This window comes from Bufo gargarizans, chromosome 4 (assembly GCF_014858855.1).
Source record: "Bufo gargarizans isolate SCDJY-AF-19 chromosome 4, ASM1485885v1, whole genome shotgun sequence".
In the NCBI taxonomy this organism is placed as follows: Eukaryota; Metazoa; Chordata; class Amphibia; order Anura; family Bufonidae; genus Bufo; species Bufo gargarizans.
The window spans coordinates 388,430,148-388,455,166 of NC_058083.1; the positions used below are offsets into that span (position 1 = coordinate 388,430,148).

A 25,019-nucleotide genomic window follows, 5' to 3' on the forward strand; every position below is an offset into this window, starting at 1 on the left:
CTCTCTGGAGTAGTGGTCTTTCCAGATGAGCTGACTCTGTGGTTCTCACGGCCCACAATAGCGGAAGCTGGATCACATGCTCCCTCACTCCTCACTCTCCTCCACACTTCCCCAAACTTGCTCTGCCCCTCTCTTGGTAGGAAGTTGGACCAACTCACTCCTACTAAGAGGGAAGAAATGGGATAGTAAGTCCCAATCCTTTTGCCAGCCACTGCCAACCGTACTACATCTTCTAGTGTACAATGTGTATAGCATGAAGTGTGACACAACATGAACATTACAAAAGCGTTACATTACAAACCTTTGCAGTTACCCCCAAGTCTGGGGTACTGTAGATAGATAGATAGATAGATAGATAGATAGATGGATAATCAAGGTAGAATATAAGTAATATAAGTATGTCAGATAGTACATTCTTAATTTATTCTCATTCAGGATAAAAATTGTATGATGATGAAAGCAGAGTGAATATTCAGGACCAGAGTGTTATTAAAGATCCAGTAATTCACCAGGAATCTAGTTTAAGTCTGTGACACAATAACTTAGTTTTATTGCAAGATGCCATCAAGTATCTACTTTACATTATGTCCTATGATTTTATTACTATGTATTTTACATTACAAATACTAAGGGATTAGTGGTGCTATTTGGTGCTATTTCTTTGTTGTGAGCTTTTCAAAATATATGACATATTCAGTCCTGTATAAATAATGGTAAGACAGTGGAGCAACATAAATGTCAACCTTATTTTCTTCTATTGACTAAATCAAGTTGAGTTGTAAAGGGGTTGTTGGGGCAAAGGATAGGACCCCAGGGGTTGTTGGCTCCAAGGCCAGATAAACCCTTTAATAATTTGTGTACAGTATTGGCTTTAGTGGCCATCAATTTTTGATCAGTGGGGTCTGATCTCTTGGACCCCCACCAATCAGCACAGTGTAGGCACAGAGGCTCATCCTTATAAGTAGTTATTCCTAGTAATGAAGCTTGTATCACCACTAGAAAGGGACTAGGTGCAGTATCAAGGGAAGCTGCATTCGCTGGAGAGCTGCACTCCTTCATTGTGCAGATAGAGACCCAGGAGGTCAGGCTACCACTGATCAAATATTATTGGCCTATCAGTGTTAAAGTCATGGAAAATTCCTTTAAAGGAAATTTGTCACCAGAATAATCGCTATTGAAATAAAGCGATGGCCTAATAGCAATTAGTACCTAATTTCTAGATGTGCCTTTGTTTCAGCAATAGATGTCTTCTATCCTCTGAAAATAATGTTTATTTGGTATGCAAATGAGTCAGTAAGGTGCCCAGAGGGGGGTCATTCTTACAGGAAGGAGTCCAGGCACGCTTCCTGCTAGTGCCCAAGCCCGCCCTCATGCTGGAATCAGGGAAAAGCGGGGCGGAGTTATAGCTTGAATGTGATGTCCGCTACTGACAGACACATCAATAACTGCATGAAATGATTGCTCATGCCTGCCCACTACAGTAGAGGTTGCTGAAAGGTAATAATTGTAGTTGAGATAATGATCTGTTCACCCTATTCATTTGATGAATATATGCATGGGGCTCCATCCACTTGTCAGATGCCAAAAGAGTGTCCATTTGGCATGTGTTGTGTCAGTATACAGTGGTATACCTCATTTTAAACTATATGTAATAGCATAGTTGAATACACTATTCCATACAGAGCCATCCAGTAAAAAATCTGTCTATCCCGCCCCTTGGCTAAACAACAGCATCAGTAACAGTATGTGCTTCTGTTCTGTTTGCCTGTCCAGTTCCTGCCAGCCTTTGGCGGTGACTTTGTCAAAGACTGGCACAGGCCTCGTTATAAATTAGGTGCACCTCAGGCAGTTTGTGCACCTGGAGTGAAAACTATGTCAGTTCCTGGGGTAGTTTTCAGTCCTCTGTTACGCCTGTTTTCAGGTGTAAATTTAAAGGGTAACTGTCATGTTTTCATCAAAGAATCAATTTTAGCAAATGTTACGGCTGTAACAGCATTATGCATAAAGCAATCTTTAGTTTCTTCACATACCACTGTTTTCCTTGAGTTTTTCCCTTAGTTACGACTGTTTAAACATTTGCAATATGAGGACCTTCTCAAGATGACTCCTCTGCCAGTTCTCTGAGGCCAAAACTGCTTTACTTCACTTCCCATACACACTTGCTGTAGCCAGCAGCTCCCTGCAAGCCAATCAGATTGGATTACTGAGAGACACGCCTCCTCATTCTGAAGCCTAATGCATGGAATGCAGTGTGAAGGACCACCCCTCTGTCTTCTGTTTATACTACAGGGAAGACAGACAAGCCATAGCAACAGTCTTTTAAGGGAGCAGTGGAAAGGGACAGAGGACATTAATGAAAGCTGTTATTATAAGGTAATTACAGATCTTTTGACAATCATTGACTGACTAACTCAGGTATATATGCCTAGCAGGTATATATGCCTAGCAAAAATTTGCTGGGCTGATGTCCCAGCCCCTCACCACCCCTGCCGCTCCCTCACCACCCCTGCCGCTCCCTCACCACTCCAAAGTGGCTCCAAATGACTTATTTAAGCCAAAAAATGGCATGGTGTTGTTAATAAATGACCCCCTGTACCTCTGATCTGTGTCCGTCGTCATGTATGACATGATCCTGCCTGGGTTCCTGCAGTTTCCAGCCTACTTGTGTTTGTGTGCTATCTGGATCCCAGAAACCTGCATTCTAGTCTTTGTGCCTGTTCAGACCATGTCTTACATAATCCTGCCTGGGTTCCTGCTGTATTCAGTCTATGTTATTCTGCTCATCTGGCCTCAGTTTAGTTCAGCTTGTGTTTTAGTTGTCTAGTCTGGTGTCTCAACTCTGTTTAAAGCCTGCTAGTTTTTTTGTCGAATCTGGATCCCAGGGACCTGTATTATAGTCTTGGTGCCTGTTTAGACCATGTCTTAAGTTTTGGTGCGTTTTCTAGTTCCTGAGCCTCCTGTTGCTTTGCACTGGAGTTCCTGATTCTGGGGAGTCAGCTGCCAAGTAAACTGGGACCATCCCAGGAGGTAGACGTCCAGTTGCTCCCTGTAGCGAACTCCACATGCCTGTATAGGGTTAAAGGGTGAAAACTAGGGGAGTGCCAGAATAACACCCTTAGGGTTTGGCCCAACATCAAACCGGTTACTTGGCACAGTGGTTCTACAACCACTGATCCATAACACTCTGTATAGGTCTATGTCTGTATATGTCCTATTGTGACAAATATGGAGATGCACTACCTAGATCATAACCTATATTCTTCTAATTAAAGCCAATGACTAAGTGTGTTTAAAAGTAGAAAAATTTAATGCTATGTAATTATAGAAAAAAGTGTTTTACCTTTATGTAACTATTACACTAAAACATAGAAACATAGAAACATAGAATGTGTCGGCAGATAAGAACCATTTGGCCCATCTAGTCTGCCCAATATATCTGAATCCCTATCTTATATTAAGGATGGCCTTATGCCTATCCCATGCATGCTTAAACTCCTTCACTGTATTTGCAGCTACCACTTCTGCAGGAAGGCTATTCCATGCATCCACTACCCTCTCAGTAAAGTAATACTTCCTTATATTACTTTTAAACCTTTGCCCCTCTAATTTAAAACTGTGTCCTCTTGTGGTAGTTTTTCTTCTTTTAAATATGCTCTCCTCCTTTACCGAGTTGATTCCCTTTATGTATTTAAAAGTTTCTATCATATCCCCTCGGTCTCTTCTTTCTTCCAAGCTATACATATTAAGGTCTTTTAACCTTTCCTGGTAAGTTTTATCCTGCGATCCATGTACTAGTTTAGTAGCTCTTCTCTGAACTCTCTCTAGAGTATCTATATCCTTCTGGAGATATGGCCTCCAGTACTGCAGTAAGTGCTCCTAATAAATATACTTACATAATTGTACCTGTGAATGTGAAAGTCACATGGGCCAAATAATTTTAGCTTTTTGAAGTCATATTACCATGAAATGTTGACAAAGTTATGGTAAAAAAAATCACAAGATTTGAAAACTTTTGTCTTGTAAAGCTTAAAGGGGTTTTCAGGTTTCTGATATTGATGACTTATCCTCAGGCTAGGTCATTAACCCTTTCATGACCAAGGGTCATTGATGCCCCAATGTCCAGGTCAAAATTTACAAATCTGACATGCGTCACTTTATGTGGTAATAGCTTTGAAACACTTTTACTTATCCACGCCATTCTGAGATTGTTTTCTCGTGACACATTGTACTTCATGATAGTCATATATTTGAGTCAATATATTTCACCTTTATTTATGAAAAAATCCCAAATTTACCAAAAAGTTGGAAAAATTCACAATTTTCCAAATTTCAATTTCTCTGTTTCTAAAACAGAAAGTCATACCTAATAAAATATTTATTACTTAACATTCCCCATATGTCTACTTTATGTTGGCATAATTTTTGAAATGTCATTTTATTATTTTAGGACGTTAGAAGGCTTAGAAGTTTAGAAGCAATTCTTACAATTTTTAAGAAAATTTCCAAAACCCACTTTTTAAGGACCAGTTCAGGTCTGAAGTCACTTTGTGGGGCTTACATAGTGGAAACCCCCCATAAATGACCCCATTGTAGAAACTACACCCCTCAAGTTACTCAAAACTGATTTTACAAACTTTGTTAACCCTTTAGGCGTTCCACAAGAATTAAAGGAAAATGGAGATGAAATTTCTAAATTTCACATTTTCGGCAGATTTTCCATTTTCCAATTTTTTTTTCTTTAACACATTAAGGGTTAACAGCCAAACAAAACTCAATATTTATTACCCTGATTCCGCGGTTTACAGAAACACCCCACATGTGGTCGTAAACTGCTGTACGGGCACACGGCAGGGCGCAGAATGAAAGGAATGCCATACGGTTTTTGGAAGGCAGATTGTGCTGGATTGGTTTTCTGAACGCCATATGTTTTTTATTTTTCTGCCGATCGTCTTGTGCAGGGGCTCGTTTTTTGCAGAAAGTGTGGAGGTTTATATTGGTACCATTTTTGGGTACATAGGATTTTTTGACCATTCATTATTACACTTTATGGGGCAAGGTGACCCAAAAATTGGCTGTTTTGGAACAGTTTTCATTTATTTATTTTTACAGCGTTCATCTGAGGAGTTAGGTCATGTGATAGTTTTATAGAGAAGATCGTTACGGACGTGGCAATACCTAATATGTATACTTTTTATTATTTATTTAAGTTTTACACAATAATAGAATTTCTGAAAAAAAAATGATGTTTTATAGTCTGAGAGCCATAGCTTTTTTATTTTTTTGGCGATTGTCTTAAATAGGGTATCATTTTTTGCGGGACGAGGTGACAGTTTGATTGGTACTATTTTGGGGGTCATATGCCTTTTTGATCGCTTGCTGTTGCACTTTTTGTGATGTAAGGTGACAAAAATGGCTTTTTTTTTTACACAGTTTTTATTTAATTTTTTTATGGTGTTTATCGGACAGGGTCTATCATGTGATATCTTTATAGAGACTGTCGTTACGGACGCGGTGATACCTAATATGTGTAGTTTTTAAATTTTTTATAGGAAAAGGCAATTTTTTTAATTTTACATTTTTATTTATCTATTTTTACTTTTATTATTTTTCACATTTTTTTTTTTTTTTTTATCAAGTCCCTCTTGGATCATGAAGATCCAGTGGGGCTGATGGCTGTACTATACTTTGCAATGCTCTTGCATTGCAAAGTGTAATACATTCAGATGCCCTGTAGGTGGCAACAGCGGACGCTTTTGCAAAGCGTCCGGTTGCCAGGGCAACCATCGGGGCTGCCATCGCAGCGCAGCAGCCCCGATGGTGGAGAGAGGGAGCCCCTTCCCTCTATTAACCCCATGGATGCCGCTGTCGCGGCATCTATAGGGTTGCAGAATTTACAGCAGAGTGTCAGCATAGAGCTGACACTCTGATGATGGCGGCGGCTCAGGAATGGAGCCGCCGCCATCAAACAGCAGGGGGGCAGACGGGTGTCAGCGCTGGAAGGGGGGGGGGGAGGGAGGTATGTCACGGCAGCAGGGGGCGGACTCAAGGAGGGGGCAGCGCCGCAGCACTAGGAACAGACGGACGGGGCACAGATAGGCAAGCACAGATCGGGCAGGGGGGTAAGTGCACGCACAGATCGGGGGTGGGGGATTTGGTGTCTGCACGCACAGATCGGGGGCGGGGGGGGGGCGCTGCACAGATGGGGGGGGGCTGCAAAGACACTGCTTTCAGGCTCTGATCTGCAGAGCGCAGATCAGAGCCTGAAACCGGCATTTTAACACTGCCGCGATCCGATTGGTTAGTCTGCACAGACTAACCAATCGGATCGATTGCCGGCAAGGGGCCACTCTGATCGGTCCCTTGCTGGCATTACTGCACTGTATGCTGTCCGTGACAGCATACAGGGCAGGGGCAGAAGCTTTAATCCAAGCGTTTTGCAGCGCTTGGATTAAAGAGCTGCCAGAACGTTTATATACGTGGTAGCTGCACGGGGTATGTGCAGCTATCACGTATATATACAGATTGCGGTCGGGAAGGGGTTAATATCCAATTGCTGGGGGTCTGTGGCACTGTATTTTTTCCCCAGGCGACTATGAAGACAATAGAGTTGGGGAGATCACCGGAACCGGACAGTGGAGGCAGAGCAGGAAAGGTAAGTTACTTTATTTATTTTAAAGTCTGATCTGAGGTCTGATACATGGGGGGTTTGAGAGTTCTAATGGGGGTCTTGTTTGAGGTCTGATATGGGGGGGTCTGACATACAAGTCTAATGGGGGTCAAATCTGAGGTCTGATATTGGTGGGAGGCCTGACACGGAAGTCTATTGGGTGTCTGATCTGAGGTCTGATATTGGAGGGTCTAACATGAAGGTCTGATGGGGGTCTTATCTGAGGTTGGATCTGAGGATCTGATATGGGGGTCTGATCTCAGGATTTGACATGGGGGTCTGATCTGATGTCTGATATGGGGTCTGATCTGAGGTTTGATATGGGGTCTGATCTGAGGATGATCTGATATGGGGATCTAATCTGAAAGGTAAGGGGTATTTTTTTGTACTGGCGCACAATATAAGGGGGTATTTTTGCCCTGGTGAGCATTATAAGGTGATGTTTGCACTAGAAAAACATTATAAGGTGATATTTTTGTACTGGCACAAATTAGGGGGCATTTTTTCTACTGGCACACATTATAAGGAGAAGTATTACTACTGGGGGGCTATAGGAAACATGATTACTAGTATGGGCACAATGGGGGAATTATTATTATTGAGGGCACTGTTAACACTATGCACTCTGGCAGACAATTATTTATATTGGTGGGACTTTGGGGAACACTATTACTGTGAGGGACACCTGGCACAACTTAGCACAATTATTTTTGGGGGACATTATGTTTACACATTAATGTTGGACATGATTTTCCGGGTGCAGTTAATTTTTAGGGCACTGTGTGCCAATAATTATTAAAGGGGGAACTATCTGTGTGGAACAAGTATTTTCAGGTGGACTGCAGTATAGTATTCGGGACCACAGCACACTATTGGAGGTGGCAGGATGGGATGTTCAGAAGGTGGGAGGATGATGGACAGGTAGGAAACTAAGATGTCTGTCAAACTCTGCAGAGAGATAAGATGGCTGAAAGAAATCATCATGGTGGTCTGATATGGAAGGAGAAGACGAGGAAAGAGAAAATCATAGGAGACGTCACTGGATTAAGAAGTATGTGGCGCTGTATTACCCGGTATGTCCTGTAGCTCTATATGTAATGTTTTCCAAGTATGTCTTTAAAGGGGTTGTCTGCTTTTTACTATTGATGACCTATCCTCAGGATAGGTCATCAATATGAGATTGGTGGGGATCAGAAACTCTGCACCCCTTCCGATCAGCTGTTTGAAGATAAGGCAGCAGTTCAATTTTATATGATGGTTCTGTGGTATTCACTTGAACAGACTGAGCAGTCCCATAGAAGTGAATGGGGCAGGTAAACAGAGCAGAGAAAACATATCTCATATGAACACTGCCTTCTCTTGAAACAGCTGATCGGCGGGGGTGCCGGGGGTAGGATCTCCGCCAATCTGATATTAATGATCTGTAGTAAAAAGAAGACAACCCCTTTAACAGTAGGACTGGAGGGATGGGGTTATGTTGAAAATTTGGCGTGGGGGGGGGGGGCTGTTTAAATTTTTACCTCCGGCAGCAGAAAGGCTAGGTGCACTCCTGCCCCATAGCTCGGAGGTAAGGGTTGGGGGGGGGGGGGTCCCAAAGCTGAACTCTTGCACCAGGGCCCATGAGCCTTTAGCTAAGCCCCTGGTTGGATTACTATCACTATTACTAAGTGAGGGGCCCCACGAGCATGAAACGCTACACTGCCACACGTCTCCAGGAGAGGACGCTAGACAACACAAAGCTATTGACATCCCTATCTCCATGGTAACGGAGCAAGCGACAGCAGCTGCAGCTCTGAATGGACGAGTCGTTCCGTCATGGGGCATGTCCTGAGAAAGGTGGGAAATGACAGATGTGTGAGGCGGCAGAGCCAGGACTGCGGGTTGTGGAAGTCATATGAGCTTTTGGACGCCAGCCTGGGCTGGGAGGACAACTTCCTGTCATTCAGGGGCCTGCTGATGTTTCAGGAGAAGCTGCCGTGCAGACTGGAGAGAGACTTTCCTCCCTGGGCTTCCTGGAGAAAGGGGGATACAGCAACGACATACCTCAGGTGACTCCCACAACATACAGTGCCTCCGACATCTCTGAGGTGACCCCTACAACATGCAGTGTGACCCCCACAACATGCACTTCTCCCCCATCTCCAAGAGGAGACCCCCCCACATCCCTGAGGTGACCACCCCCTAGGTCGAGGGGTGAAGCCGGGGCGGGGGCACAGAAGGGACACACAAAATTTGCCTGTATGGGGCCCTGAAATTCCTGATTGCAGCTCTGCCATGCACCCCCTACCGATCAGCTGTTCCCTGCAGCCTCTGGCAGTGGAATTAGTCCTCTGAATGGAACAGGAAGCATGATGTAATGGCCATGCTAACTTACTACAGCTCAGCTCCCATTCCCTTCGATGGTAGCAGAGCTTCAGTAACCCAGCATGGTCATTGTGCTTCCTGTTCTTTTTTAACTACTAGTTCTAGCTGCAGGGAACAGTTGATCAGTGGGGGTGCAGGGTGTCGGACCCTAACCGATCATTCACAGATTACTCTACTGTACCTGTATTCTGTATTGAATTTGATTTCCCCGTTCGTGCTCTTCACTACTACCTTAAATACTCCTCCTCTTATACCATAAGGGATGGTCAGTTCCTGTTCCATTCCAAGTACTAGTTCTAGGTCTGGAGGTTGCAGGGAACAGCTGATCAGTGGGGGGGGGGGGGGGGGGGGGGGTGGAGTATCAAACAGTCACCCATAGGATATTAATGACTTATCCTGAGGATAGATCAATATCAGGACTCTGGATAACCCCTTTAACCTGGCGGTCAATTTCAGTTGTATCTTAGAGAAATGGTCTCCAACCTGTGGTTCTCCAGCTGTTGCAAAACTACAACTTCTAGCATAATGCACAGGAATGCTGGGTGTTGTAGTGTCACAACAGATAGATATCTACAGGGTGGGGGGGCACAACATTAGAAACTGATATTTCAATGAAAACCTTTATGGGCAAGGCGGGTAATGGTAGTGAAATGCCCTTTGTACTAGCACCTTCACTGATTACAGTCTGCTCAGCACCGCACCTGTATTTTGCAGTGAGTTTGATTTCCTCACTGTTGTTCTTCTCTGATCAATTAAATATCCCCCCATCATCAGGAATGATAAAAATAAGAAAATTTTTATTAGGAAATTACTGATGGTTTAGTTTCACAATATTTAGCTTAAAGAGGACTTGTCACCAATCTGTCAGCATCATGTTGTAAAGCAGGAAAAGCCAAGCAGATTGATGTATATTTTTGTGGGAAAACATTCAGTAAAACTTGTAATTTATACATTTATATCTCAGCTTTTTTTCTACCTCCCGTGAAGAGATATCGGTACAGGGGGAGATGTTATCAGTGATTGATAGCATTGTGTGAATACAGAGATCGCTGTCAGTCACTGATAACTCCTCCCTCCTGTACTTATAGCACTTCACAAGGCTGCAGATGTAAATGTAAAAATTACAAGTTTTACTGAATCTTTTCCCACAAATATATATACCAATCTGCCCAGCTTCTCCTGATCTATAACATGCTGCTTTCAGATTGCATTGCATTTTTTGGGTGACAGGTCCTCTTTAAATGGATCCAAAATGAATATAAACATGGGTACAGATACGACCTATTCAAAGTGTTAGGCTTCATGCACACCACCGTAAGTGTTTTGCTGTCTGCAGACCATGAATCCACAAAACACAGATACCAGCTGTGTGCATGCCGCATCACAGTGCGGACCCATTGACTTTAATGCGTCCGCATGTTGTGGCGAAGCATAGGACATGCACAACACAGTGCGGTCGCACAGATGGGGAGGCACACAGAAGCCCTTCCACATGCTTCTGCATCCGTATGGCAGCACCGCAAATATTAGGACATGTCCTATACTTCCCCGGAACATGCGGTCCACGAACCCACTGAAGTCAATAAGTCCGCACTGTGATGTGGCGTGCACACGGGCGCTATCCGTGTTTTGCATATCCGCAGTTTGAACATTTATGGTCATGCTCATAGCTACGTACTCGAGCAAACATACCGTGAAACAGACCAGTGTTGGCAGCAGTCTGAAAAACAGATTCCTTGTACAATCTAGGAAAAAATTGATCAAAAGAAATCACAGGCGCACCCCACCTGAAATGCAGTCAAACCAGACAGACTCCTTTCACTAAAAATAAAGCCAAATGTTCCACATGCCAAGATACTTGTTAAGAGAATACAGCATAACGGGTACATAATATAAGGGGCAAAGTAAAAACAGATACATACTCATTCAGATTGGAGCTATTGGACGTGTATTATAAATTGTACATACCAGATGAGGCTGTACAAAAAAGAGGAATTTATGAAGTGTCTGCTACTAGCTGATATAAAGGACATAGTGACTCATAGGGGGGCATTTATTAAACAGAAATATGCATAAATTAGGTGTATTTCTGGTGCCGATTGCGGCGCAAAAGTCCTTTGCACCACAATCTGCGACTTCTCCCTGCTCACCAGGTCTAAAAAAATCTGCGACTTCTCCCTGTCAAACCCAGGTCTAAAAAATTGGGTTTGACATGGGTGGGTAACGGGACGGGCTGGCTAGGAAGCTGTCTTACATTTAGAAGCAGCGGTGGATCCGCCAAAGTACAGGACGCCTCTACATAACTTTGGCGGATCTACCACCAGTGCAGGGCTTTATTAAGACCGGAGTCTAGAACAGCGGTCTTAATAAATGACCCCCATAGTGTATATAAACTTGATAAAATCACAGCATTTTCTAAGCTGTCAAATTCTTTCAGCTAGGTCACTTGTCATCATTATCCAGTACAGGTACCTGATGGTTTACAGTCCAATTTCCATTGTGTCTATCCAGCTCTGTACTGCCCTGACTTCAGATTGTTTACTGGATTGCATGAACTCAGCCTGCCCTGACCTTGGCCTGTCCCCCATTATGGTTTTGCCTGATCTGTATAAAGGGCCCTTTACACGGGCTGAGAATCTGCCAGATAATCGCTAATGTGCGTTCATAGGAACAGTCGTTAGTGATTATATGGAGGTGTAAAGATGCCGCCAATTACCTGCTTAACAAGTGAAACACTCGTTCGTCAGATAATGGGATCATTTGTGTAGGCACCTAAATCATCGTTTGCCGGCAGCAGAGTCTACTGTGTAAACAGCCTCTGCTGCCAGCAAACAATGAGTCTGTATGGAGGATACTGTGGAGGAGATTGCTGCATGCAAATGTTGAAGACCCAGGGGGGAGCGGGATAATTAGATAATACCCTTAGGCTGGTTTCAGAAAATATAAAAAATATTAAAAAAAACAGATCCGGTATTTTAGGCATCCATCATGCACATTTTACATCCGTTTTAACCATTTCCATCTGAAATTCATTATTTTAAATGGAAAAAAAGTTCTGCATGCAGGACTTTTTTTCGTCTAAGATAATGGATCTCAGACGGAAATGGCTCAAACGAATGCCAAATGTGCATGATGGATGCTCAGCATTCGTTTTCTTACAGGATCCGCTTTTTTCTTTATTTTCTTTGTCCTTAGCCAAATCTTTTCAAGTGAAAGAACAGATTCACATCCGCTTCATTATAGGTAATATTTAATTAGCAATTTTCTAAATTTCAAATAAAATATTCCATAAGGTCTATTAGTGAAGTAGTTATTGATACTCTCTGAGAAAGAAATTGTAGATCCGTTCTACGGGGGCTCGTAGTCTAGTGTTATCCAAATGGCTGTGCTAAGCTCATGAAATAGTTAGGCTTCGTTCACATCTATCAGCATCTGACTTTGGAGTGTCCGTTGCAGACTGCTACTTGTAGCACAATTTTTCCCTTCAAAACAAAGTATCCTTTGGAGGACCAGAAGTAGAAGGACCCCATTGTCCCCATCTTCAATCAGATCCCTTGGTTGCCAGTTGCAGCGAATCCGATCAGGTATTGCGGTTTCTGTTATGAATTCAAGTGGGAACAGAGCCTTACCCCACTTAGGCCTCTTGCACACAAACGTTTTGCATCCACTCCGTGCATTAGGGACCTCAATTTGCGGTCCGCAATGCACGGGCAACGTCCATGCTGCGGCTGGGACGGATTGAGCCCCATTCAACTTGAATGGGTACGTGATCTGTCCACACTGCAAAAAAAATTCTATTTTTTTATCGGTGCGGAGGCACAGAGAGAAACACCACGGAAGCGCTCTGTAGTGCTTCCGTGGGGTTCCGATCCGTGCTTCTGTTCTGCATCGCCGTGATTGTGGACCCATTCTGTGATGCGGAGTGCACATGGGCCGGTGCCCATGTATTGCGGATCCGCATATATGGCCATGGGCACACAACGTGCAAGAGGCCTTAGGCTGAGTTCACATCACCGTTTAGCTTTCTGTTCCTCTGATCTGTCAGAAGAAGAGAGAGAAAAAAAACGGATCCTGTAAAAAAAACGGATCCTGTTACATCATTTGTTATTTATTTGAGCCATGCCTGTCTGAGATCCGTTTTTTAGACGGGAAAAAAGTACTGCATGCATCTGGTTTTTTACATGATCCTGTTTTTTGTTTTATTTTCTCTCTCTTCTTTTGACGGATCAGAAGAACAGAAAGCTAAACAGTGATGGAAACTCAGCCTAAGGGTCCATTCACACGTCCGTTGTTTCTTTCCTGATCTGTTCCGTTTTTTGCGGAACAGATCTGGACCAGATCTGTACCCATTCATTTTCAATGGGTCCTGAAAAAAAATCAGACATTGTACTGTCCGATTTTTTTCAGGACCCATTGAAAATGAATGGGTCCAGATCTGGTCCAGATCTGTTCCGCAAAAAACGGAACAGATCAGGAAAGAAACAACGGACGTGTGAATGGACCCTTAATTGTATCCAGCAGATGTACCTTAGCATGTAGTAAACTATGTTGCAGTATAGCAATCTAGCAGTATTATGGTACTTTCACACTAGCGTTTTTGTTTTCCGGCATTGAGTTCCGTCACATTGAGTTTTATCCTAATGCATTCTGAATGGAGAGCAACCCGTTCAGGATGCTTCAGTTCAGTCCCTTTTACGTTTTTTTGGATGGAGAAAATACCTCAGCATGCTGCAGTCTTATCTCCGGCCAAAAATACTGAACACTTACTGTCATTGATTTACATTGAAGTGTGTTAGTTCCAGCATTAAGTGTTCAGGCAAAACGGATCTGGTTTTTCAGTCTGCGCCTGCGCAGACCTTTAAAAATGCCCCAAAAATGTAATACCGGATCCGTTTTTCCGGATGACACCAGAGAGACGGATCCGGTATTGCAATGCATTTGTCAGACGGATTTGCATCCGGATCCGTCTGACAAATGCCATGAGTTTGCTTCTGGATTGCGACGGAACTGCCTGCCGGAATCCTCTGCCGCAAGTGTGAAAGTACCCTTAGCGTTGCATTAATTTAACCCTTTATTGTTTACATACACTATACCAGGATTTTCCGCTGTGGACTCGCCCGGCAACATTCCTGGCATCTTCACGTCTAACCTCCCCCTCACTCCACTAATCAGTCCTCGAAGTGGTTCTTCAGTGACACACATACTTTCACACTTTTCACTCCCTTTGTCTCTGCATTGATCACATACTTGAGGTCCAACTAACACTTGTTAATCAGCATTACCCACATAGTGACACATATTTCATGTACAGCTAGTCATCCTGGACATATCAGACATACCAATATCTGTCACACCTAACATGGAAATTTGGAATACTTCACATTGCTTCACAACAGTTAGTTGACTTTCCAAGACCCCCGCCCCCCCCCCCCCCCCCCCCTTAGTCTATGATCCCTGAACGGATCTCACAAACGGAAACCAAAACACCAGTGTGAAAGTAGCCTAACTCATATTCCTTCCCGACCCCTAGCGCCATACATGCCTATAATGTATTGCCTCCTATGAAGTTCTTAACATGAGACTTCAGTAGTCTTGTGCATGCAAGGTTACTGTAAGTGGCAACGCTAGTGTTAATATATTACATTAAGAATCCGAACCCGGGATCATGGATGCGCGCCATAATCATTAACGAACCCAGGTTCAGATTCGTAATGTAGTATATTAATGCATGAGCTGCTACTTACAGTAACGGCGCATGCATAAGACTACTGAAGTCTCGTGTTACCTGACGCCATCTTTAAAGAGTCTCATTTGAGGCAATACATTATAGGCATGTATGGAGCTAGAGATCGGGCAGAAATATGAGTTATATAGCTGACTGAACAGGGTAAGTCCTCAGCAGCATGAACACAGTTTGCTCAACATCCCCCTTGTACTTGTTCCACTGATCCTCTACTTGCGGGCTGCGCGGGCATGAGTTCAATCACTTCGGTGCGAAATCCTGTCCTGTGGCGCGTGAACCCACGAGACCCGACAATGGAGGTCACGGGTCTCGCTGGATCACGCGCCGCAGGATGGGATTGCGCACTGAATTTCCTGAACTTATGCCCGCAAGTAGCGGATCAGCGGAACAAGTACAAGGGGGGTGGGGGGATGATCTGTGGGGGTTGCCCCAAATTTCAGAACAGTGGGCTTGTGCCCCGGATGTATTCAGACCCTAGCAACGCCCCTGCTATACTATACACTGCAGAATAATAAAAGTGAATGGGGTTGCACTTGCAAGTTGCCACGACCCAATAATTACAAGAAATATAACGTCTTGCAAATGTCGAGATGCTTTCATGGCACCCTGCAACTTGCAACATGACCCCATTCACTTTGATTACAATGCAATGTACAATACAGTAGCATTGCAATGCTGTGATTTTTGGACGCTTTACATGTTTTACGGTTAACGTTGCTGTGTAGCCCCAGTCTTATTTGACTCCATTGATCTAGTCAGTACCCCTGATTTTTTTTTACAAACAGCTGATAATGGTATTAAATAACGAAAAGACTAACACTCACATTACTAATCCTTTACCACTCCTATGCTGATTTTCCCTGGTCCCACCGCCGGTCACTGTGTAACCGGCTCCAGCAAGGTTGTGTCATCTGTACATTGGCTACAGAGGTGACCTCAGTGGTATCGATACATCACCACTACAGTCAGTGACTGGCTGCACGGCAGTCATGTGTCGGTGGGGAGCAGCAGGTGATTGGTATGGTAAAGTATTCCTTTTTGTGGCATTTGATATCACTGTTAGGTGTTTGTAAAAGATTTCATGGGCTGGAACACCCATCTAACAGTTAAAGAGGACCTGTCAGCACAAAATGCAGTGTGATATGCTGGCAGCAGGTTATAGAGGGGTAGCTCTGAAATAAAACAACCTGATATGAGGATGACATTTTGTTACTTTATGGAGGTCAGTGTTAAAGGTCAGATTGCTGTAGAGGCCACTGTTAAGGGGACGGGGTGTTGTGGAAATAACTGTTAAGGAGATGGAGTTTACTAATGAAGGGGCGGCCGCTGTGGAGGTCAGTGTTAAAGGGGCAGGCTGCTGTGGAGGTCACTGTTAAGGGGGCTGGATGCTGTTGAGGTCACTGTTAAAGGGGCGGGCACTGTGGAGGTCTTTGTTAAGGGGACAGGGAACTGTGGAGGTAACAGTTAAGGGGACGGTCCGCTATGGAGGTCATTGTTAAATGGCGGGGTGCTATAGAGGTCACTGTTAAGGGGGTGGGGTGTTGTGGAGGTCAGATTTTAAGGAAACAGAGCTTTGTAGAGGTCACTGTTAAGGGAGCGGATTATTGTGGAAATCGCTGTTAACGAGATGGGGTACTGTGGAGGTCACTAATAAAGGGGTGGCTGCTGTGGAGGTCACTGTTAAAGGGGTTCTGCAGTTTTTTTAAACGGATGATCGGCAGGGGTTTGACAGCCTTCTCGCTGTTTACCGCAGGCCCAGTGACGTCACGACTAGTATCAATGGCCTGGGCAGGGCTTAGATCTGTTCACTTAAATGGAGCTTAGCCGTGCCCAGGCCAGTGATACTAGTCGTGACGTCACTGGGCCTGTGGTAAACAGCGAGAAGGCCGCCGCACTACTACCAGCGCCGCTGCCTTCTCAAACAGCGCTGATCAGATGCTGATGATCTATCCAGAGGATAGATCATCAGTTTAAAAAAACTGCAGAACCCCTTTAAAGGGGAGGTTGCTGTGGATGTTACTGTTAAGGGGCAGGCCGCTGTGGAGGTCACTGTTAAAGGGGCGGGGTACTGTAGATGTCACTGTTATAGTGGATACTATCAATATATTTTAATGACATACATAAACATTAAATGAAATATATGAAATATACCCGTGCGAAGCTGGGTCCTTCTGCTAGTTTATATATATATAAAGGACGTATATATGTGTGTATGTATGTACAGGTCCTTCTCAAAAAATTAGCATATTGTGATAAAGTTCATTATTTTCTGTAATGTACTGATAAACATTAGACTTTCATATATTTTAGATTCATTACACACCAACTGAAGTAGTTCAAGCCTTTTATTGTTTTAATATTGATGATTTTGGCATACAGCTCATGAAAACCCAAAATTCCTATCTCTAAAAATTAGCATATCATGAAAAGGTTCTCTAAACAAGCTATTAACCTAATCATCTGAATCAACTAATTAACTCTAAACACCTGCAAAAGATTCCTGAGGCTTTTAAAAACTCCCAGTCTGGTTCATTACTCAAGACCGCAATCATGGGTAAGACTGCCGACCTGACTGCTGTCCAGAAGGCCATCATTGACACCCTCAAGCAAGAGGGTAAGACACAGAAAGAAATTTCTGAACGAATAGGCTGTTCCCAGAGTGCTGTATCAAGGCACCTCAGTGGGAAGTCTGTGGGAAGGAAAAAGTGTGGCAGAAAACGCTGCACAACGAGAAGAGGTGACCGGACCCTGAGGAAGATTGTGGAGAAGGACCGATTCCAGACCTTGGGGGACCTGCGGAAGCAGTGGACTGAGTCTGGAGTAGAAACATCCAGAGCCACCGTGTACAGGCGTGTGCAGGAAATGGGCTACAGGTGCCGCATTCCCCAGGTCAAGCCACTTTTGAACCAGAAACAGCGGCAGAAACGCTGGGCTACAGAGAAGCAACACTGGACTGTTGCTCAGTGGTCCAAAGTACTTTTTTCGGATGAAAGCAAATTTTGCATGTCATTCGGAAATCAAGGTGCCAGAGTCTGGAGGAAGACTGGGGAGAGAGAAATGCCAAAATGCCTGAAGTCCAGTGTCAAGTACCCACAGTCAGTGATGGTCTGGGGTGCCATGTCAGCTGCTGGTGTTGGTCCACTGTGTTTTATCAAGGGCAGGGTCAATGCAGCTAGCTATCAGGAGATTTTGGAGCACTTCATGCCTCCATCTGCTGAAAAGCTTTATGGAGATGAAGATTTCATTTTTCAGCACGACCTGGCACCTGCTCACAGTGCCAAAACCACTGGTGAATGGTTTACTGACCATGGTATTACTGTGCTCAATTGGCCTGCCAACTCTCCTGACCTGAACCCCATAGAGAATCTGTGGGATATTGGGAAGAGAAAGTTGAGAGACGCAAGACCCAACACTCTGGATGAGCTTAAGGCCGCTATCGAAGCATCCTGGGCCTCCATTACACCTCAGCAGTGCCACAGGCTGATTGCCTCCATGCCACGCCGCGTTGAAGCAGTCATTTCTGCAAAAGGATTCCCGACCAAGTATTGAGTGCATAACTGAACATAATTATTTGAAGGTTGACTTTTTTTTGTATTAAAAACACTTTTCTTTTACTGGTTGGATGAAATATGCTAATTTTTTGAGATAGGAAATTTGGGTTTTCATGAGCTGTATGCCAAAATCATCAATATTAAAACAATAAAAGGCTTGAACTACTTCAGTTGGTGTGTAATGAATCTAAAATATATGAAAGTCTAATGTTTATCAGTACATTACAGAAAATAATGAACTTTATCACAATATGCTAATTTTTTGAGAAGGACCTGTATGCTCTGCGATCACTCAAAAACGCAACCATTAATTTCAATAAAACTTGGTATACACATCCCTTGCTACCTGGAAATAAACCTTACGGGGGTCACAGCTCTCTAGGACGTACCGTTCCTGAGATATTCCCCAAAAATTACCTGCATTAGCCAATACAAGCCTGCAAGTCTTTATCTTCATATCCCAACTGCCATACACACGGTCACATGTCCCTTATCAGCCAATAGAAGCTCGCAAGCCCTTAGTCTCCACATACACAAAGTTTTACTCCAGGTTTCCATAATAACCCAGACATTTTTCTTCACTGCTGTAGGTCAGCTTTAGGCTAGGGCTACACAACGACATGTGCCAAGCGACAATAGGTCGCACGACACATAGGGCACAACTACACTGCTACATGTGTCGCACGACATTGATGTCGCACCAATGTCACGCAACAATTTTTATAATGATAGTCTTGGATGGATTTTTTGCGACTGTCGCATCGCAGCATGTCACATGTCGCAGTGCAACATAGTAACATAGTACATAAGGCCGAAAAAAGACATTTGTCCATCCAGTTCGGCCTGTCATCCTGCAAGTTGATCCATGTCATCCATGCCTATCATTATAAAAATTGTTGAGAAAAAATGTTTCGCGACACATGTCGTCGTGTAGCCCTAGCATTAAAGGGGCAGGGAGCTGTGGAGGTCACTGTTAAGGGGCAGGCACTGTGGAGGTCACTGTTAAAGAGGCATTCACTGTGGATGTTACTGTTATGGGGGCAGGCTGCTGTGGAGGTTACTGTTAAAGGGGCGGACACTGTGGAGGTCACTGTTAAGGGGGCAGGGGCCACTATTAAAGGGGCAAATGCTGTGGAGGTGACTGTTAAGGCAGCGGGGTACTGTGGAGGTCACTGTTAAGGGGGAGGACTCCTGAGGAGGTCACTGTCAAGGGTGGGGTGCCGTGAAACTCTCTGTTAAAGGGGTGGGCTGCTGTGAAGGTCAAATTTAGGGGATAGGCTGCTGTACAGGTCCCATTTTAAAGTAGCGGGGCACTGTGGGGGGGTCAGTGTTAAGGGGTGGGGGACTGTGGAGTTCACTGTTAATGGGGCGGGGTGCTGTAGAGGTCAATGTTATAGTGGAAACTGTCGATATCTTTTAATGACACACACAAACATTAAATGAAATACCGTAGATGAAATATACTCGTGCGAAGCCAGGATCTTCTGCTAGTGACAAATAACCGAAGGATGAAATAACTTTTCTGGAATGTTCTTAAAATGAAAGATCTTTTGTGCGACTATCGGAAGAAAGTCTTAAACACGGCAAACAACTTCTTTTCAGACGATGCCTTTCATCGGTTGGCTAAAACAATTGTTCATTGTTGAATGTCACCCAACGAATTATCATTTTGGTCGAAATTGTTCATTTTGTTCATCTTTAGACTAATTGGTATGGGTACCTTTAGGGCAGCAAGGGAGTCAGAATTTTATATATCTCTGAGAAGGAAACAAGTGGATTTGGAGAAAAACATAGCTCTGTCACCCAAAAGGAATACAATGGAATGGATCAGTATATCATTTTGGATCTTCTGCTATGTACTGTATTATTGGAAGCAAATGCTGTAGGTTCCACAGTGGTGTGTAGTGAAGGGAGGGGTGATGTAGAGTTCTCTCCATACATATCTGGAATAGGGGCTAACAGACAGCAGAGGGTTCCTGTGCAAAAACAATATATGGGCCCCATGCTCTCCGGTCACTTATTACAGTGCACCTAGTTATTTCTCTCTAACAATCTACTATTAACTGTGCCTTGAAATTGATTAGCTCTCTTCTTTGCATGCAATCTAATAGACAGGAGGCAGCAGGCAGCTGATTTTAGGGGGGCAGGGGGCCCCCTAACTGGAGCTCCTTGCAGATGCACAGGTTGGATATATGGTATATAATCCCCTGATTCAGACTCTCCAGCACATAACACAGGGAAACTGACCTTCAATCCATATGATGGGACAATAAGAAGAAAGTTGCCCTATACAATTGTCCACTGTTAGCTTGTCACCCAATGGGTTGGTCACGCAAGGCAGATCGTAATAATAACGCAGACAACTGCCTACCTTTTCCAGAAAACTGGCTACACTTAGATAGAAGTAGGTGGATTGTTGACCAACTTTTGAATGAACGATCTTTATAGGAACGTTCATTCAAAGAAAGATAATTATTGGATAAAAGAACTTCATGACAATGTAGGAAACCTTGTCCATCTATTGGAATGAAGTCTACTGACTTCAGTCCAGATGATGGATGATGGTGTCATTATTTGGCTAAAATAATTTAGGCTGTTAATATTCACTGGATGAACATGCTTTAGGTTGTCCAACTTTAGACTAATATCTATATGGGCACCATAATCCCTGACACCAAGATAAAACACAAAACACAAATGCTCTTAAGGTTGTCCAGCTTTAGACTAATATGTTTATGGACACCTTAGTCTCTGACATTATATATAGATTATACACAAAACACAAAAGAAGAACACCATCCTACCCTCACCTATAAAAATAGAAATAAATTGCATTTATCATGTGGAGCATCTTCCACAAGACCCTTGGAAGATACAGCAGATCTTAAATGCAAAAAAGCAAATATGTCTTATACATGTAGGCAGGCATATATCTTATTATTCTTAAATTTACAGAGTGGTATTCTCATAATGCAGGTTTTCTTTTGGATAAAATGGTGGTAGCAACGCATTGCAGAGCATAGAGCACAGAAAGTCCCACTTGGTAACTGTTCCATTTGTACAGCATGTTTTCAAAAAGTGCCACCAACCATTTGAAAGGTGGTTAATATTCTTAAACATATGACAGTAGAATGTTTGCACATGATATTCAGTTATATATCCAAATCCTTCTGGTGATGAAATTATCCTTTGCTAGCTAATCAAAAGTTAAATGAATAAAAATGAAATAGTTTAAGTTGCAAAGTAGTAATATATGTGTATGTATATTTACCTTTACAAGATGCCCAAGGTGAAGTCTCTGGTGATCCTGACTCAAGGGAAATGAGCTCTTGAACCTGTCACAATTTGGACTATACTTTGAAGAAGCCAAACAAGTATTGCAAGCTGAAATATGCTGGGTGGATACAACTTTGTGACATAAAGGGATGGGCCAGGAAAATGTGAAGTAGTTCCCTAGTAAATTACATCAGGAACACATGCAAACGCAGGAGATGTAAACAGCGAAACTACAAAAGTTACAAAGGCGTCACCAATGAGATGCACCTTTCCCTTCAACTGTACTAATCAGCCTATGGATTATCCTGTGAACGTTTCTTAATTTAGGATTGGGTTTGGCAACTACTAATAAGACTTAATGTCACACCTTTAGCTTTCTGCTACACAGAAGAGATTCAGGTCCTATCCAAAGTCAATATGGTGGTGCTGGCATACAACACTTCTTTTCCCATTCATGGAACAGAAGAACCCAACACTTCATATTGTGAAGAGAAGAATATTGTGATTTTCATATCACTTTTTTCACAGATCAGTTCTGAGTTACATGTGGAGGTCCTGAATAGGTTCACACTACCTATAGCCAAGGTCAGGTCAACATGAAATGCTGCCACCATCTTCTCCAAAAGTTCCATAACAGATACATGGTCTAACTATAAGGGTGTGGTTTTTGGCCACATGGTGTCTATGCATAAAACAAGTGCTTTACCCTTGTTTCTTTCAATAAGAGCCTGAGAAAATTCACTGTAAATGCGATGTGATAATTGAGTGTACAGCACAAAGATGGTTCCATTTGTATGAAAGCACCGTAATATACCTATACCCTTACTTTGAGCTGTAGATTGTTGGATACATGTTAGGTGCAATAGTGCTGGGAAGAGAAAGCCACCAAATTAATAATATTTCAAGAATGCCTTCTTACCATACATATAATAAATAGCAAGTTAGTCTAAAGATCATTATTAGAGATGAGTGAATCGAAGCTGACGAAGTAAAATTCGTTCCGAATTTCAGGAAAAATTTGATTCTCAACGAATGCGAATTTCCTTTCGCTTTGTGGTAACGAAACTAGGTTTTTCCTAACATGGCGGCTAGCCGGCTACAATGGGGACTAAAATGGCGGCTACACATGTGAGGACATGGGGCAAGAAACTCTAGGAAGGTGGGATGACCGATAAAGCCATGCATGCAGCCACTTAGCAGCCAGCCAACCTGGTGATGTCACAGCCCTATAAATACGGCGGCCATCTTAGAGTCTTCCATTCACTATCGTACATTGTTCAGGGACAGATGTGTATGCAGGCGCATGGGAGAGTGAAAGAAAAACTAATTGTTAAAAAAGAAAAAAAAAGAAGCGATTTGCTAGTGCAGGGAAAGGATAGTGCGAGGAATCATTTCACAGGCAGGGAGAGACGTGTGCAGATGCTAGGGAGAGTCATAGGAAAATCCTAATTGTGAAAAAAAGCAATTTACAAGTGCAGGGAAACATTACTTGGGAATCCAGATAGTCTCATAATACAGCTCTGTCATTCCAGCAATTAGTTATTGGGGTGCAAGTGCTATGTTGAAAAGCCTTTAGAGGCTTTTATCTGTGGAAAAAGATAAATATGTACGCAGGTCACTTTTGCTGTTAACTGCGCTGATATCATTTAGTGGCCTATTTCAATACAATACGAGAAATGTTTGCGCAGGTCACTTTTGTTGTTATTTGTGCTAAAAGCATGTATTGCCATATTTCTAGAGAAAAACAGAAAAATAGACTAAGTTCATATTTGTTGTTATTTGCGCTAAAAGCGTTTCTTGTCGTATTTCACTACAATATGAGAAAAATAGACGCAGTTCACACTTGGTGTTATTTGTGCTAAAAGCGTTTATTGCCATATTTCTAGAGAAAAATAGACTAAGTTCATAATTGGTGTTATTTGCGCTAAAAGTGTTTCTTGTCATATTTCACTACAATACGAGAAAATTAGATGCAGTTCACATTTGGTGTTATTTGCGCTGAAAGCGTTTATTGCCATATTTCTAGAGGAAAAGAGAAAAATATTCGCAGTTCACTTTTTCTGTTATTTACTTAGAAATCGTTTAGTGGCATATTTTAGTCCAACATGAGAAATATATACACAGTTCACTTTTGCTGTTATTTACGCTGAAATCGTTTCGTTGTCAATTTCAAATCCTTTAGCTGCCTATCTCAGTAAAAAAAGAATAATATATTTGGCGCTTTTAGGCGTGTTTTACTTTGCTTTTAATTTATTTAGTTCAGCTAAAAGCATGCAAGACAGAGAAGTGCCAGCCCCTGCACAGGGGAGTTTCAGAGGCGTAAATAATTCCGGGAGTAAGGGGCGTGGCAGCAGGGGTTTCTTCCCGAGGCCTCAGGACCACATGTCAGCTAGCGGTCGTGTCTTGACCAGCAACCCAGCAGTTCTTGATTGGTTAACTGGATCTTCGACTTTACTGCAGCACCAGCAGCCTGAGTCTAGAGTCGCTGATGAGCAGCTTTCTTTACCCGCATAGTGAAGAAACTACTCACCAGCAGCAGCAGGTAGACCTGGAGCAGGACCTGAACCAGCAGGTGGTGGCATACTTTGACAGCACGCTGCTAGCCATGATAGAAGTTCCCCTGGACTACTGGGCAGCCAAACTGGATTTGTGGCCGCAACTTGCCGAGTTTGCCTTGGAAAAGCTGTCCTTCCCGGCCAGTAGTGTGGCATCAGAGCGGGTGTTTAGTGCGGTGGGAGCCATAGTTACCCCAAGCAGAACTCGCCTGTCCACCCAAAATGTGTAGAGACTTACTTTTGTCAAGATGAATCAGGCGTGGATCAGCCAGGATTTCCACCCACCAATGCCTGATGCATCAGATTAGATCATCGAACTCCACACTATGTCACCGTGCCACTCTGTGGTATCATGCTGCTGCTGCTGCTGTTGCTGCCATGTCCACACTTTGTCATCATGCCACTCTGTGGCCTCCTGATGCTGTTATCTCCACACTATGTCACCCTGCCACTTTGTAGCCTCCTGATGCTGCCATGTCCAGACAATGTCACTTTGCCACTCTGTGGTATCATGCTGCTGCTGTTGCTGCCATCTCCACACTATGTCACCTTGACACTTTGTGGCCTCCTGATGCTGCCATGTCCACACTATGTCACCTTGCCACTCTGTGGTATCATGCTGCTGCTGTTGCTGACATCTCCACACTATGTCACTGTGCCACTCTGTGGCCTAATCATACTGCTGCTGTCACCTCCACACTTTGTCATTGTGCCACTTGGTGGCCTCCTCATGCTGCTTCCATCAACACTATGTCATAGGGCCACTCTGTGGACTTCTCATGCTGTTACCACCCTCCCCACTCTATGACGGGGTCGTTATTGTCCTTGTTTGACCTTCTTGAAATCACCATTTATTTTACCTT

At 43.4% G+C, this 25,019-nt stretch overlaps 1 protein-coding gene across 1 annotated transcript in view; it reads right to left on the reverse strand.

Annotated features, from left to right (window-relative positions):
* The window catches only part of LOC122936135 (neuroblast differentiation-associated protein AHNAK-like), a 39,166-nt gene extending 17,463 nt beyond the window's left edge, over window positions 1–21,703 (reverse strand). Inside the window, exon 1 of the mRNA XM_044292168.1 lies at window positions 21,597–21,703. The gene's annotated coding sequence lies outside the window, so the exon portion shown is untranslated. The remainder of the gene's footprint in view (window positions 1–21,596) is intronic.
* Window positions 21,704–25,019: the final 3,316 nt, after the last annotated feature.